The 12,623-nt window shown below is 44.3% G+C and overlaps 1 protein-coding gene across 3 annotated transcripts in view; it reads right to left on the minus strand.

Moving 5' to 3' along the window:
- Nucleotides 1-9,142: 9,142 nt before the first annotated feature.
- Nucleotides 9,143-12,623, minus strand: part of LOC122544168 (sodium channel regulatory subunit beta-1-like) — an 80,996-nt gene continuing 77,515 nt past the window's right edge. For all 3 annotated transcript variants that reach the window (XM_087981008.1, XM_087981006.1, XM_087981007.1), the window contains exon 7: nt 9,143-11,193. The gene's annotated coding sequence lies outside the window, so the exon portion shown is untranslated. The remainder of the gene's footprint in view (nt 11,194-12,623) is intronic.

Consider the following 12,623-nt stretch of genomic DNA (forward strand, 5'->3'; position numbering starts at 1 on the left):
CTGTGACTCGCCCTCTGTTTCAGCCCCTCTGTTTATCAACCTCTGTTTCAGCCCCTCTGTTTCAGCCACCCTAACCCTAACACTAACCCTAACCGTGACCCTAACCCTATCCCTAACCCTAACCCTAACCCTAACCCTAACCCTAACCCTAACCCTAACCCTAACCCTAACCCTAATCCTAGCCCTAACCCTAATCCCATCCCTGACATCGACCCTAATCCTAACCCTAGTCCTAACCCTAGTCCTAACCCTAACCCTTACAAATCCTTCTAAACCCTAACCCTAACCCTAACCCTAACCCTATCTGTTTCATCCCCTCTGTTTCAGCCCCTCTGTTTATCAACCTCTGTTTCTCGCCCTCTGTTTCTCACCCTCTGTTTCAGCCCCTCTGTTTCAGCCACCCTAACCCTAACCCTAACCATAACCCTATCCCTAACCTTAACCCTAACCCTAACCCTAACCCTAAGACTAACCCTCACCCTAACCCTAACCCTAACCATATTGCAGCCCTAACCCTAAGCCTAACCTAACCTTAACCCTAACCCTATCCCTAACCCTAACCCTAACCCTAACCCTATTGCAAGTTATGGCCTCCCTAACCCTAACCCCAAACCTATCACGGGCCTCCCTAACCCTAACCCTACTCTTTACGCTAACCACAGCCTGGTCTTCTCCCCACCCCCAAACCTAACACTAACCCAAAACCCTAACTCTAAACATAAACATAACCCTAACCTTATCGAATCATCCCTAACCCTAACCCTAACCCTGACCCTCACCCTCCCGAGCGATAACCCTAACCGTATTCGTTACCCTATCCCTTAGCTGAACCCTAACCCTAACCCTAACCCTAACCCTAACCCTAACCCTAACCCTATCCCAACCCTCTCGCAGATAACCCTAGGCCTAACCCTAATCCTAGCCCTAACCCTAATCCCATCCCTGACCTCGACCCTAATCCTAACCCTAGTCCTAACCTTAGTCCTAACCCTAACCCTTACAAATCCTTCTAAACCATAACCCTAACCCAAACGAATCCTCCCTAACCCTAATCCTAAACCTAACCCTATCGCAGGTAACCCTTTACCTAAACCTAAACCTAACCCTAACCTTACCCCTAATACTAGCCCCAACCCTGACCCTAACCCTACCCCTAACCCTATCTCAAGTAACCCTAACCCTAACCCCAACCAATCCTCCCTATCCCTAACCCTAGCCATAACCCTTACCCTGACCCTGACCCTAATCCTAGCCCTAAACCTATCCCGAATCCTAACCCTAACCCTAACCCTCATCCTAACCCTAACTCTAATCCTATTGCAGGTGAGTCTGACTCTAACTGTAACCCTAACCCTAACTGCTTCTCTATCGCAAGCCTCCTTAACCCGAACCATAACCCTAACCCTAATCCTAATGCTTAAGCTAACCCTATACCTCACCAAAACCCTAACCCTAAACCTAACCCATTCACATGTAACCCTAACCCTAACCGAAAATCTAAACCTAACCCTAACCCGTACACTGTCAATACCCCTAACCCTAACCTTCTCCCTAACCCTAACACTAACTCCAACCCCAACACCAACTCGACGCCAACGGTCTTTTCTCAGCAGAGAGGGGCGCGAGCTGGTCGGAAGTGAGGTTGGAGTGCAGAGCTGGTCGGGAAGGTAAGTGATATATAAAGAACTTACCTCGACGCCAACGGTCTTTTCTCAGCAGAGAGCGGCGCGAGCTGGGCGGAAGTGAGGTTGGAGCGCAGAGCTGGTCGGGAAGGTAAGTGATTGATATTTGAGTGGGTGTGTTCTAACTCAGTATGTAGATTGTCCGACCAGAGGGGAGGCCATTTTGGATTTGGTACTCAGTAATGAACCGGGACAAGTGATGGGCTTGTTAGTGGGTGAACATTTTGGTGATGGTGACCACAATTCTGTGTCTTTCACCTTGGTTATGGAGAGAGATAGGTGCGTGCAACAGGGTAGGTTTTACAATTGGGGGAAGGGTAATTATGATGTTGTAAGACAGGATCTGAGGAGCATAAGTTGGGAGCATAGGCTGTCAGGGAAGGATGTCGTGGAAATGTGGAACTTTTTCAAGGAACAGATGCGACGTGTCCTTGATATGTATGTACCGGTCAGGCAGGAAAGAAATGGTCGTGTGAGGGAACCTTGGTTGACGAGGGAGGTTGAATGTCTGGTAAAGAGGAAGAAGGGGGCTTACATAAGGTTGAGGAAACAGGGTTCAGACAGAGCATTGGAGGGATACAGGATAGCCAGAAGGGACCTGAAGAAAGGGATTAGGAGAGCTAAGAGAGGGCATGAAAAATCTTTGGCGGGTAGGATCAAGGATAACCCAAAGGCATTTTATGCGTATGTGAGAAACATGAGAATGACGAGAACGAGGGTAGGTCCAATCAAGGACAGTAGTGGGAGACTGTGTATTGAGTCGGAAGAGGTAGGAGAGGTCTTGAATGAGTACTTTTCTTCAGTATTTACGAATGAGAGGGACCGTATTGTTGAAGAGGAGTGTGTGAAACGGACTGGTAAGCTAGAGGAGATACTTGTTAGGAAGGAAGATGTGTTGGACATTTTGAACAACTTGAGGATAGACAAGTCCCCCGGGCCTGATGGGATATATCCTAGGATTATGTGGGAAGCAAGAGAGGAAATTGCAGAGCCGTTGGCAATGATCTTTTCATCTTCACTGGCAACGGGGGTGGTACCAGGGGACTGGAGAGTGGCGAATGTTGTGCCCCTGTTCAAAAAAGGGAATAGGGATAACCCCGGGAATTACAGGCCAGTTAGTCTTACTTCGGTGGTAGGTAAAGTAATGGAAAGGGTGCTGAGGGATAGGATTTATGAGTATCTGGAAAGACACTGCTTGATTAGGGACAGCCAGCATGGATTTGTGAAGGGTAGGTCTTGCCTTACAAGTCTGACTGAATTCTTTGAGGAGGTGACTAAGCATGTGGATGATTGTAGAGCAGTGGATGTAGTATACATGGATTTTAGTAAGGCATTTAATAAGGTTCCCCATGGTAGGCTTATGCGGAAAGTCAGGAGGCATGGGATAGAGGGAAATTTGGCCAATTAGATAGAAAACTGTCTAACCGGTCGAAGTCAGAGAGTAGTGGTAGATGGTAAATATTCAGCCTGGAGCCCAGTTACAAGTGGAGTTCCGCAGGGATCAGTTCTGGGTCCTCTGCTGTTCATAATTTTTATTAATGACTTGGATGAGGGAGTCGAAGGGTGGGTCAGTAAATTTGCAGATGATACGAAGATTGGTGGAGTTGTGGATAGTGAGGAGGGCTGTTGTCGGCTGCAAAGGGACTTAGATATGATGCAGAGCTGGGCTGAGGAGTGGCAGATGGAGTTCAACCCTGTCAAGTGTGAGGTTGTCCATTTTGGAAAGACAAATAAGAATGCGGAATACAGGGTTAACGGTAGGGTTCTTAGTGAGGTGGAGGAGCAGAGGGATCTTGGGGTCTATGTTCATAGATCTTTGAAAGTTGCCACTCAGGTGGATAGAGCTTGTAAGAAGGCCTATGGTTCAAAGTTTGTGCGAAGGCCTATGGTGTATTAGCGTTCATTAGCAGAGGGATTGAATTCAAGAGTCGTGAAGTGATGTTGCAACTGTACAGGACTTTGGTTAGGCCACATTTGGAGTACTGTGTGCAGTTCTGGTTGCCTCACTTTAGGAAAGATGTGGAAGCTTTGGAGAGGGTGCAGAGAAGATTTACCAGGATGTTGCCTGGAATGGAGAATAGGTCGTGCGAGGATAGGTTGAGAGTGCTAAGCCTTTTCTCGTTGGAACGGCGAAGGATGAGGGGTGACTTGATAGAGGTTTATAAGATGATCAGAGAAATAGATAGAGTAGAGAGTCAGAAACTTTTTCCCCGGGTACAACAGAGTGTTACAAGGGGACATAAATTTAAGGTGAAGGGTGGAAGGTATAGGGGAGATGTCAGGGGTGGGTTCTTTACCCAGAGAGTGGTGGGGGCATGGAATGCACTGCCTGTAGGAGTGGCAGAGTCAGAATCTTTGGTGACCTTTAAGCGGCAATTGGATAGGTACATGGATGGGTGCTTAAGCTAGGACAAATGTTCGGCACAACATCGTGGGCCGAAGGGCCTGTTCTGTGCTGTATTGTTCTATGTTCTATAACCCCAAAACCCCAACCGTCACCACCACTGTAACCCTAACCCTAACCCTAACCCAATCCCAAACCTCATCAGAACCTGAACCCTATCCCTAACACTAACCCTCACCTTCACCGTCACTACAACCCTAACCCAAACCCGTATTCTGACTCTGATCCATCCCTAACCCTAATCCTGACCATGACCCTGACCCTAACCCTAACCCCCACCCTGGCCCAACACTAACCCTGATCTTATCCATAATCCTAACCCTAACCCAAACCCTAAGCCTAAACCTAACCCTGACCTTGACCCTTACCTTAACCTGAACCCTGACCCTCACCTTAAGCCTGTCCCTCACCCTAAACCTGCTCATGACCCAAAACCTGAAATTGACCCTAACCCTAATCCTGACATTAACCTTAACCGTAACCCTGACTCTAACCCGAATTCTGGCATTAACCTTGACCGTAACCTTGAGTCTAATCCTAATCCTAGCATCCAGCAGAAGGCAACTGAGAGGAAGGAGAAGCATGATTTTGGCGCATACATTTCAGCCTAGAAACGGTCACCTGCACTGAAGAGCAGATTTCCATAGGCCTAGTATCACGAAATGCTTAAGCCACTATCATTGTGTTGCTTTAGCATTTGTCACCCTTTCTCCTTTTCTGATGCTGAGAAAAGGGCAAAATATCTGGATGGTCAATGTACAGACTTGTATATATGAATGATTAATTCTGATCTCTGTCTGTAAAGAAATGCAATGTGTGCATAAGAATGGCATGGCCAATTGTATAGATATCAAACTAATTTAGTGAATAAAATATATTTTTGAAATTAAAAACAATGCTGAGGGAGGGGGTATGTTGTTGGTAGGAGGGTGAGTAGGAAGGTATTAGCTGAAGTGACTCAACAAAAGGCTCTGGTCAAACCCTTTTTGCTTTGATTTTGTTTGGTTTGAGTGCAGCATCACACTGAGTATGAAGGCCCTCTGGGGTTGTGTGCTGTGTCTGCTGCTGAGCCAAAACTATGCAGCGATGTGCAGGTTGAATCACATCATCAAGTTTGCTGCTGATACGACTGTAGTGGTTCCGATCAGCACGAGCGATGAGTCAGCGTACAGAGAGGAGATGCAGTGTCTAACGGTCTGGTGCAGAGCCAACAACATGTATCTGAACGTAAATGGAAGAGATGGTTTTTGACTTCAGGAGGGCATGGAGCGACCACTCTTCGCTGGACATCAACAGATTCCCGGTGGAGATCGTGAATAGCTCCAAATTTCTTGGTGTACACCTGGCGGAGCATCTTACCTGGACCCTTAACAACATCTCCATAGCCAAGAAAGCCCAGGAGCGTCTCTACATTCTGTGCAGGCTGAGGAAAGCCCACCTCCCATCCCCCATGCTTACCACATTTTACAGAGAGTTCATTGAGAGTATCCTGAGCTGCTCCATCACTGTTTGATACGGGAATTACACCATCTCGGATCATAAGACCCTACAACGGATAGTGATAACAGCTGAGAGGCTCATCAGGGTCTCTCTGCCCCCCAACACGCTGCATCCAAAAGGCCAACAGCATTGTGGAAGGTCCCACATATCCCTCTCACAAACCGTTCTCCCTCCTGCCATCTGGCAGAAGATACCAGGGCATTTGATCTCTCATGGCCAAACTGTGCAAATTTCTTCCCCCAAGCCATCAGGCTCCTTAACACATTATAATTGGACTCTTTCCCATCTGAAATTCTTTGCATGACTTCAATTTTCTGCTAGAAAAATGTATCTTAATTATCATTCTTCTGTTACACTGCAACCTGCACGTTTTGCACTTCTTATGCGCTTTGAGTCGCTTCGATTGTATAGTTTGTGCTCTCCATGTAGCACCCTGTATTACTGTGTCAGTTATATCTGGTAGAAATGGCAAATATAAGCTACTCTATTCGACTCTAGTCTTAGAGCAATTACAACATTTAAACGGCATCTGGATAGGTAAATGAATAATGGGATTAGAGGGATATGGGCCAAGTGTCGGCAAATGGGAGTGGATTAATTTAGGATATCTGGTCAGCATGGACAGTTTGGACTGAAGGGTCTGTTTCCATGCTCTAATCTATCCATCTTAATAAACTTTATTTACTGCTGCAAGGTTTGTGAAGGTTTATTTACTGCTCTGTACACCTTTCTATCTCCTTCAATGATCTGTGCACACATATATCCAAATCCCCCTGCTCCTGCACCCTGTTTAGAGTTGTACTGTTATTTTATATTGTCTTTTAATGTCCTTCATACCAAAATATATCACCTCTCTTGTTCTCCACATTGAACTGTTTCTGCCACTTATCTGTCACTCTATCAACTTGGCAAACGTCTTTGAAGGTCTGCACTGTCCTCGCAGCTTAACGTTTTTAAAAGTTTTGTTATTACCTGCAAACATTGAAATTCTCCCATTAGCATCAATAACTAGATCATCCATACACATCAGGAAAAGCAAAGTTCCCAACACTGATCACAGCAAAGAATATCTATTGATTATTCACTATTACATTCTGTTCCTCAGTCAATTTTGTACCCATGGTACCACTGTCCTTTTCACTTCATAAGCTGCAACTTTCTTCACAAGTCTGGCGTGTGCCATTGTGTCAAAGATCTTCTAGAAGCCCACAGACATGGCATCAACAGTGTTTTCCTGATCAACTCTTGTCACCTCATTTTTTAAAAAAGTGACATAGCTAATATATTTGGATTAATCCCTAATTATAACTACACACAAATCTTTGTATCGGACTCAGATTATCTTGCAGATTTGTTCTTCAATATCCTTCTCACTGGTTAATAGAAAATAGGATGATACCGACCATATCTTTTGTACCTTCACCAAGTTAATTTTGTCCTTGAGCCCTCAGATATCATCTTTCTTCAGCAAAGTAAAGCTTTGCTCAATGAATTCCACCAACCTTCCTCGTTTTCTTCATTTATTGTTGTTCCTAACAACATTTAGCATCCAGTCAGACTCTTTCTTAGCCAGGTCTAAGCATGGGGAGATACAATGTTGTCGGCGTGGATTTCCACCTGGTGATCCATTTTCTCCCACAGTCCACAGAAGTGCATATTAGGTGAATTGACTATGCTAAATTGCCCTGCAGTTTCCAGGGATGTATAGAATAGGTGGATGAGCTATCACTCATGCAGAGTCACAGGGGTATGGTGGGATGCTGTTCGGAGAGTTGATGCAGATTCTCTGGGCTGAATGCCCTCTATCTGCACTGTAGGATTTAAATAAACATGCCTCAGTTTGGAGTTTTGCCTAGAGTCTTCATTTACAACTTCTCTTACCCATTGGATCTATTAGACTAGATGGGATTAAGGTTCACAAGGAGAAAGTGTTAGAAATTCTGGAAAGTGTGAAAAATAGATAAATGGGATAGATGGGATTTATCCTAGGATTCTCTGGGAAGCCAGGGAGGAGATTGCCAAGCTTTTAGTTTTAATCTTTATATCACCATTGTCTACAGGAATAGTGCCAGGAGATTGGAGGATAGCAAATGTTCACTTGTTCAAGAAGGGGAGCAGAGACAACCCTGGTAATTATAGACCAGTGAGCCTTACTTCGGTTATTGGTAAAGTATTGGAGAAGGTTATAAGAGATAGGATTCATAATCATCTGGAAAGGAATAAGTTGATTACCGATAGTCAACATGGTTTTGTGAAGGGTAGATCGTGCCTCACAAACCTTATTGAGCTCTTTGAGAAGATGACCATACAGGTGGATGAGGGTAAAGCCATTGATGTGGTGTATATGGATTTCAGTAAGGTATTTGATAAGGTTCCCCACGGTAGGCTACTGCACAAAATACTGAGGCATGGGATTGAGGGTGATTTAGCGGTTTGGATCAGAAATTGGCTAGCTGAAAGAAAACAGAGGGTGGTGGCTGATGGGAAATGTTCATCCTGGAGTTCAGTTACTAGTGGTGCACTACAAGGATCTGTTTCGGATCCACTGCTGTTCCTCATTTTTTATAAATGACCTGGATGAGGGCATAGAAGGATGGGTTAGTAAATTTACGGACAACACTAAGGTCAGTGGAGCTGTGGACTTGTGCTGAAGGATGTTGCAGGTTACAGAGGGATATAGATAAGCTGCAGAGCTGGGCTGAGAGGTAGCAAATGGAGTTTAATGCGGAAAAGTGTGAGGTGATTCACTTTGGAAGGAGAAATAGGAACAAAGAGTATTGGGCTAATGGTAAGATTCTTGGTAGTGTGGATGAGCAGAGAGATTTTGGTGTCCACGTACAGAGATCCCAGAAAGTTGCCACCCAGGTTGATAGGGCTGTTAAGAAGGCACACATTGTATTCGCTTTTATTAGTAGAGGGATTGAGTTTCGGAGCCACGAGGTTATGCTGCAGCTGTACAAAGCTCTTGTTTGGCCGCACTTGGAGTATTGTGTACAGTTCTGGTCACAGCATTACATGAAGGATGTGGAAGCTTTGGAAAGGGTGCAGAGGAGATTTACCAGGATGTTGCCTGGTATGGAAGGAAGGTCTTAGGAGGAAAGGCTGAGGGACTTGAGGCTGTTTTTATTAGAGAGAAGAAGGTTGAGAGGTGACGTAATTGAGACATATAAGATAATCAGAGGGTTAGATAGGGTGGACAGGGAGAGCCTTTTTCCTCAAATGCTGATGGCTAGCATGAGGGGACATAGCTTCAAACTGAGGCGTGATAGATATAAGACAGATGTCAGAGGTAGTTTCTTTACTCAGAGAGTAGTAGGGGCGTGGAATGTCTTGCCTGCAACAGCTAAATTTAAATGGTCATTGGATCGGCATATGGACGAGAATGGAATAGTGTAGGATAGATAGGCTTCAGATTGGTTCCACAGATCGGCACAACATCGAGGGCTGAAGGGCCTGTACTGTGCTGTAATGCTCTATGTTCTATGTATGAGCCATCTGCAGTGTCAGACACTAACCGTTTTCAATACCATTATTACAAATAAAGATGTAACAGGAGCACAGTACACCATTTATTTTTTGTTATGAAAATTAAATGTATTTGTTCTGAAGCCAGCTGTTTGGCCCAGGATTTTCTAATGAAACAGTTTTCTTACAATCATACAAAACCATGCTGCCTCTGCAGGTTATACCACATGTCTTTTACTATTCAGGGGAGTTACACAGTTCATAGACATGCTGAGGTACAGGATATGCCCACAATTCAGATGTTTGTACATGACAAGCCTCAAAGTTGCATATTGATTTTGAAGTAGCAGTTCCGATGCCAAACTCAGTTAAAATCTATAGTCTGATGTTGGTGTTTTGTGGACTGACCCGTTGCTTTCTATGCAGGGAGGTTTGAACTTTCACCTCTGGTTGACTCCACTGGAAAATGTGAAGAAACTGTGAGGATTTCACATCCATCCTTTAAGGTAAGGTACCAGTCCTGTTACTGACCCACAGATCATGCATTAAGATGGGAGATCAGATCTACTTGTGACAAAAGGCATGCAGTATAAATGTAGGAATGCAATGAGCTGACAGGAAAGTTTCCAGGATTTCACTTGAATGGGAAGTAACTGCAAGTGTACAATGCAAATGTACTGGGGAAATGGACTTGTGTCAGTGAGCAGCTGAACAGGACTGTGAGTTAGCACTTGCAGCAGGATGTCTACATGTATAAAATAGATGGGCTGCGATAAGAGGCATACAATGTGTGTTGGATGCTGAAGCTTTACTCATGAGGGCTGAATAAGGGATATCAGCAATATAAGTCAAAGGTGAACAATTAACAATAGATTGACAGCACAACAGTTAGTGCAGTGAGGGACCTTGAGGTGCAATGGTAGTATCCTTACCTCTGGGCCAGAAGATCCAGTTCAAATCTCACATGTCACGACGTTTGAACTGGGGGGGGAACGATTAAAATATCTACCATTTATTGCAGGAATAAATTCTGCTGCTGTTTCGGACAATTCCTTCCCTTTGGGATAGAGCTGACGGCCTTCCTGACTGATGGAGCTCCACTTTGACTTATTGTTCTGCCCTTCCCTGTTCCAGCCCCACTCCTTCAGGAAACAGTAGAGTGGATAGTTATTTTAATCAGCCTGTTTGAACAAGCTATAACACACGTTCAAGGCATGTGGGACTCACAGATGGATCTGACCGCTTAGACACAAACACACTACCACTGAGCCACAAGATTGTGCAAAACTACTTCCTTGTTAAGGACCTGAAGCAACATGCGAAAAACTGAAGTTGTTTCATCACAGGATTACAAGCATCAAAACGATTCCTGATTGGAGGGATGGAAAACATTCAAATTAGAACAAATTACAAGAAGTGTACAACAATGAAAATATTAAAATATAAATTCTGGAAAGTTTAAGTTTCAGAAGTGAGTCAAAATATCAAGTTCTGAAGTGAAAGATTTCTTAAAATATCTGCTTAGCAATGCTCACCGATTTATATGTTCCCAGAACTTTAGTTTTATTTCAGATGTACACTTTTTAACGTTGTGTTTCAGACTTTGTGATGCAGTTTTCATTCCAGACAATCCACCTGTGGTGTGGACAGTAAGGAATGAAAAGATAGTGATGAATGAATGATGTGAAGTCCTTTGGGTCAATGGCACAACAAACAAAAAATGCATTCGATACAAGACAATGCACAACCTTCAAACCTTGCAGTGAAATGACTGGCAACATCAAAAGAAAATCTGCTTTGTTGGTCAAGATTTTGCAAGCATTTTTGTGGCATAATCAATTTGTTAAAAAAAAAGATTAAATTTGCATTGCAAGGTTGCAGCTAGATTGCTATCCTGTGAGCACTGTAGTGCAGTTCCAAGGCCACAGCTTTGTCAGGTTGGCAAATGAGGAAGACCTTGTCAAGTGCAGTATTGATTGTGTTTGAACATGCTTGTTTTAGTCTCTTAAACATTCTCTTGGAAGTGAAACTTGAGTTTCATAAAAGAGTCAAGATGATGAAGTTTAGCTCCTTCATGAAGCTAGAAGCTGTTCACTCATATGGCCATTCCATTTATCAATTCTTTCTCACTTTTCCCAACATCTGTAAAAAAAAAAATGAGTCAATACTCATCAAAATTGCAACGTTCTCATAAGACATGCTCTATACAATTGTAAAACATAGAACATAGAACAATACAGCACAGAACAGGCCCTTCAGCCCACGATATTGTGCCGACCACTGATCCTCATGTATGCACCCTCAAATTTCTGTGACCATACGCATGTCCAGTAGTCCAACTGTACTCAACATTGACTCGACCCCATGAAGTCTCATGACATCAGATCAAAAATGGGCAAGGAAACCTCCTGCTGATTACCACACACTGTCCTCTCTCGGCTGATGAACAAACATTGGAGAAACATTGAGGGTGGCAAGATAGTAGAATACACTCTTGGATGAGGGATTTCAATGTCCACCACCAAGAATAGCTCAGCCACAACGCTATTAATTGAGCTTGGGCAGGTCCTAAAGGACATAGCTGCGAGACTGGGTCTGCTCATCATGGGGGACCCAACAAGGGGGGAAAGCCTACTTGACCTCACCATTACCAACCTCTGGCTGCTGAAGCATCTGTCCATGAAAGTATCAGTAAGGGTGACCACTACACAGTCCTGGTGCAGACACAGTCCCACCTTCACATTGTGAACATCCCTCACTGTATAATAGATACTGTAATCATGTTAAATAGGACAGACTAGATATAGATCTAGCAACTCAAGACTGGGCAACAATTAAACACTGTAGGCCATCAACAGCAGCAGAACGATACTCCAACACAATCTGCAACCTCACAGATCAGCAATTTCCCCCACTGCAACCTCACAGATCAGCAATTTCCCCCACCATTATCATCAAGCCAGGAGAACAACCCAATTCAGTAAAAACAGCAGGACGGCGTTCCAGGAGCAGCACCTGCATACTTAAAGCTGAAAGTGTCAACATATTCCAAACAGAAGCAGCAAGTGGTCGACAGAGCTAACTGGTTTCATTGCCAATGGATCAGATCCACGTTCTGCAGTCCTGCCATCTCCAGTCATCCACTTAATCACAGGATTGTTACTGGTCAGAAGAAGGCCTCTCCAGTCCCATTGTGCCTGTATCAGATCTTCAAACGAGCATTGTTACCTCATGCCAATTTCCTGCCAAGTAACGGTCCAATACCCTCCTTAATGCCTGAATTGAAGCTACCTCCACCACATGTCCAGATAGTACATTTCCATATGCCAACCACTCCCTGTGTGAAAAAAATTTCGTGCATCACCCTTGTCTCTTTTGCACCTCACTTCAAAGTTACATCCCTCTCATTCTTGTTTCTTTTACAAGTGGAAACATTATCTCCCTACCTAGTCTCTCCAGCCCACTCTTGATTTTGAAAATGTCACTTAGATTTCCTCTCAGCCTGTCTCTTCATGAGAACAGTCCCAACTTCTTCAATCTATCCTCAACACTGAAGTTCTTCACCGAGGAAC

This window comes from Chiloscyllium plagiosum, unplaced genomic scaffold, assembly GCF_037043375.1.
Source record: "Chiloscyllium plagiosum isolate Xiang-an unplaced genomic scaffold, Cpla_swu_hap1 HiC_scaffold_38, whole genome shotgun sequence".
Lineage (NCBI taxonomy): Eukaryota > Metazoa > Chordata > Chondrichthyes > Orectolobiformes > Hemiscylliidae > Chiloscyllium > Chiloscyllium plagiosum.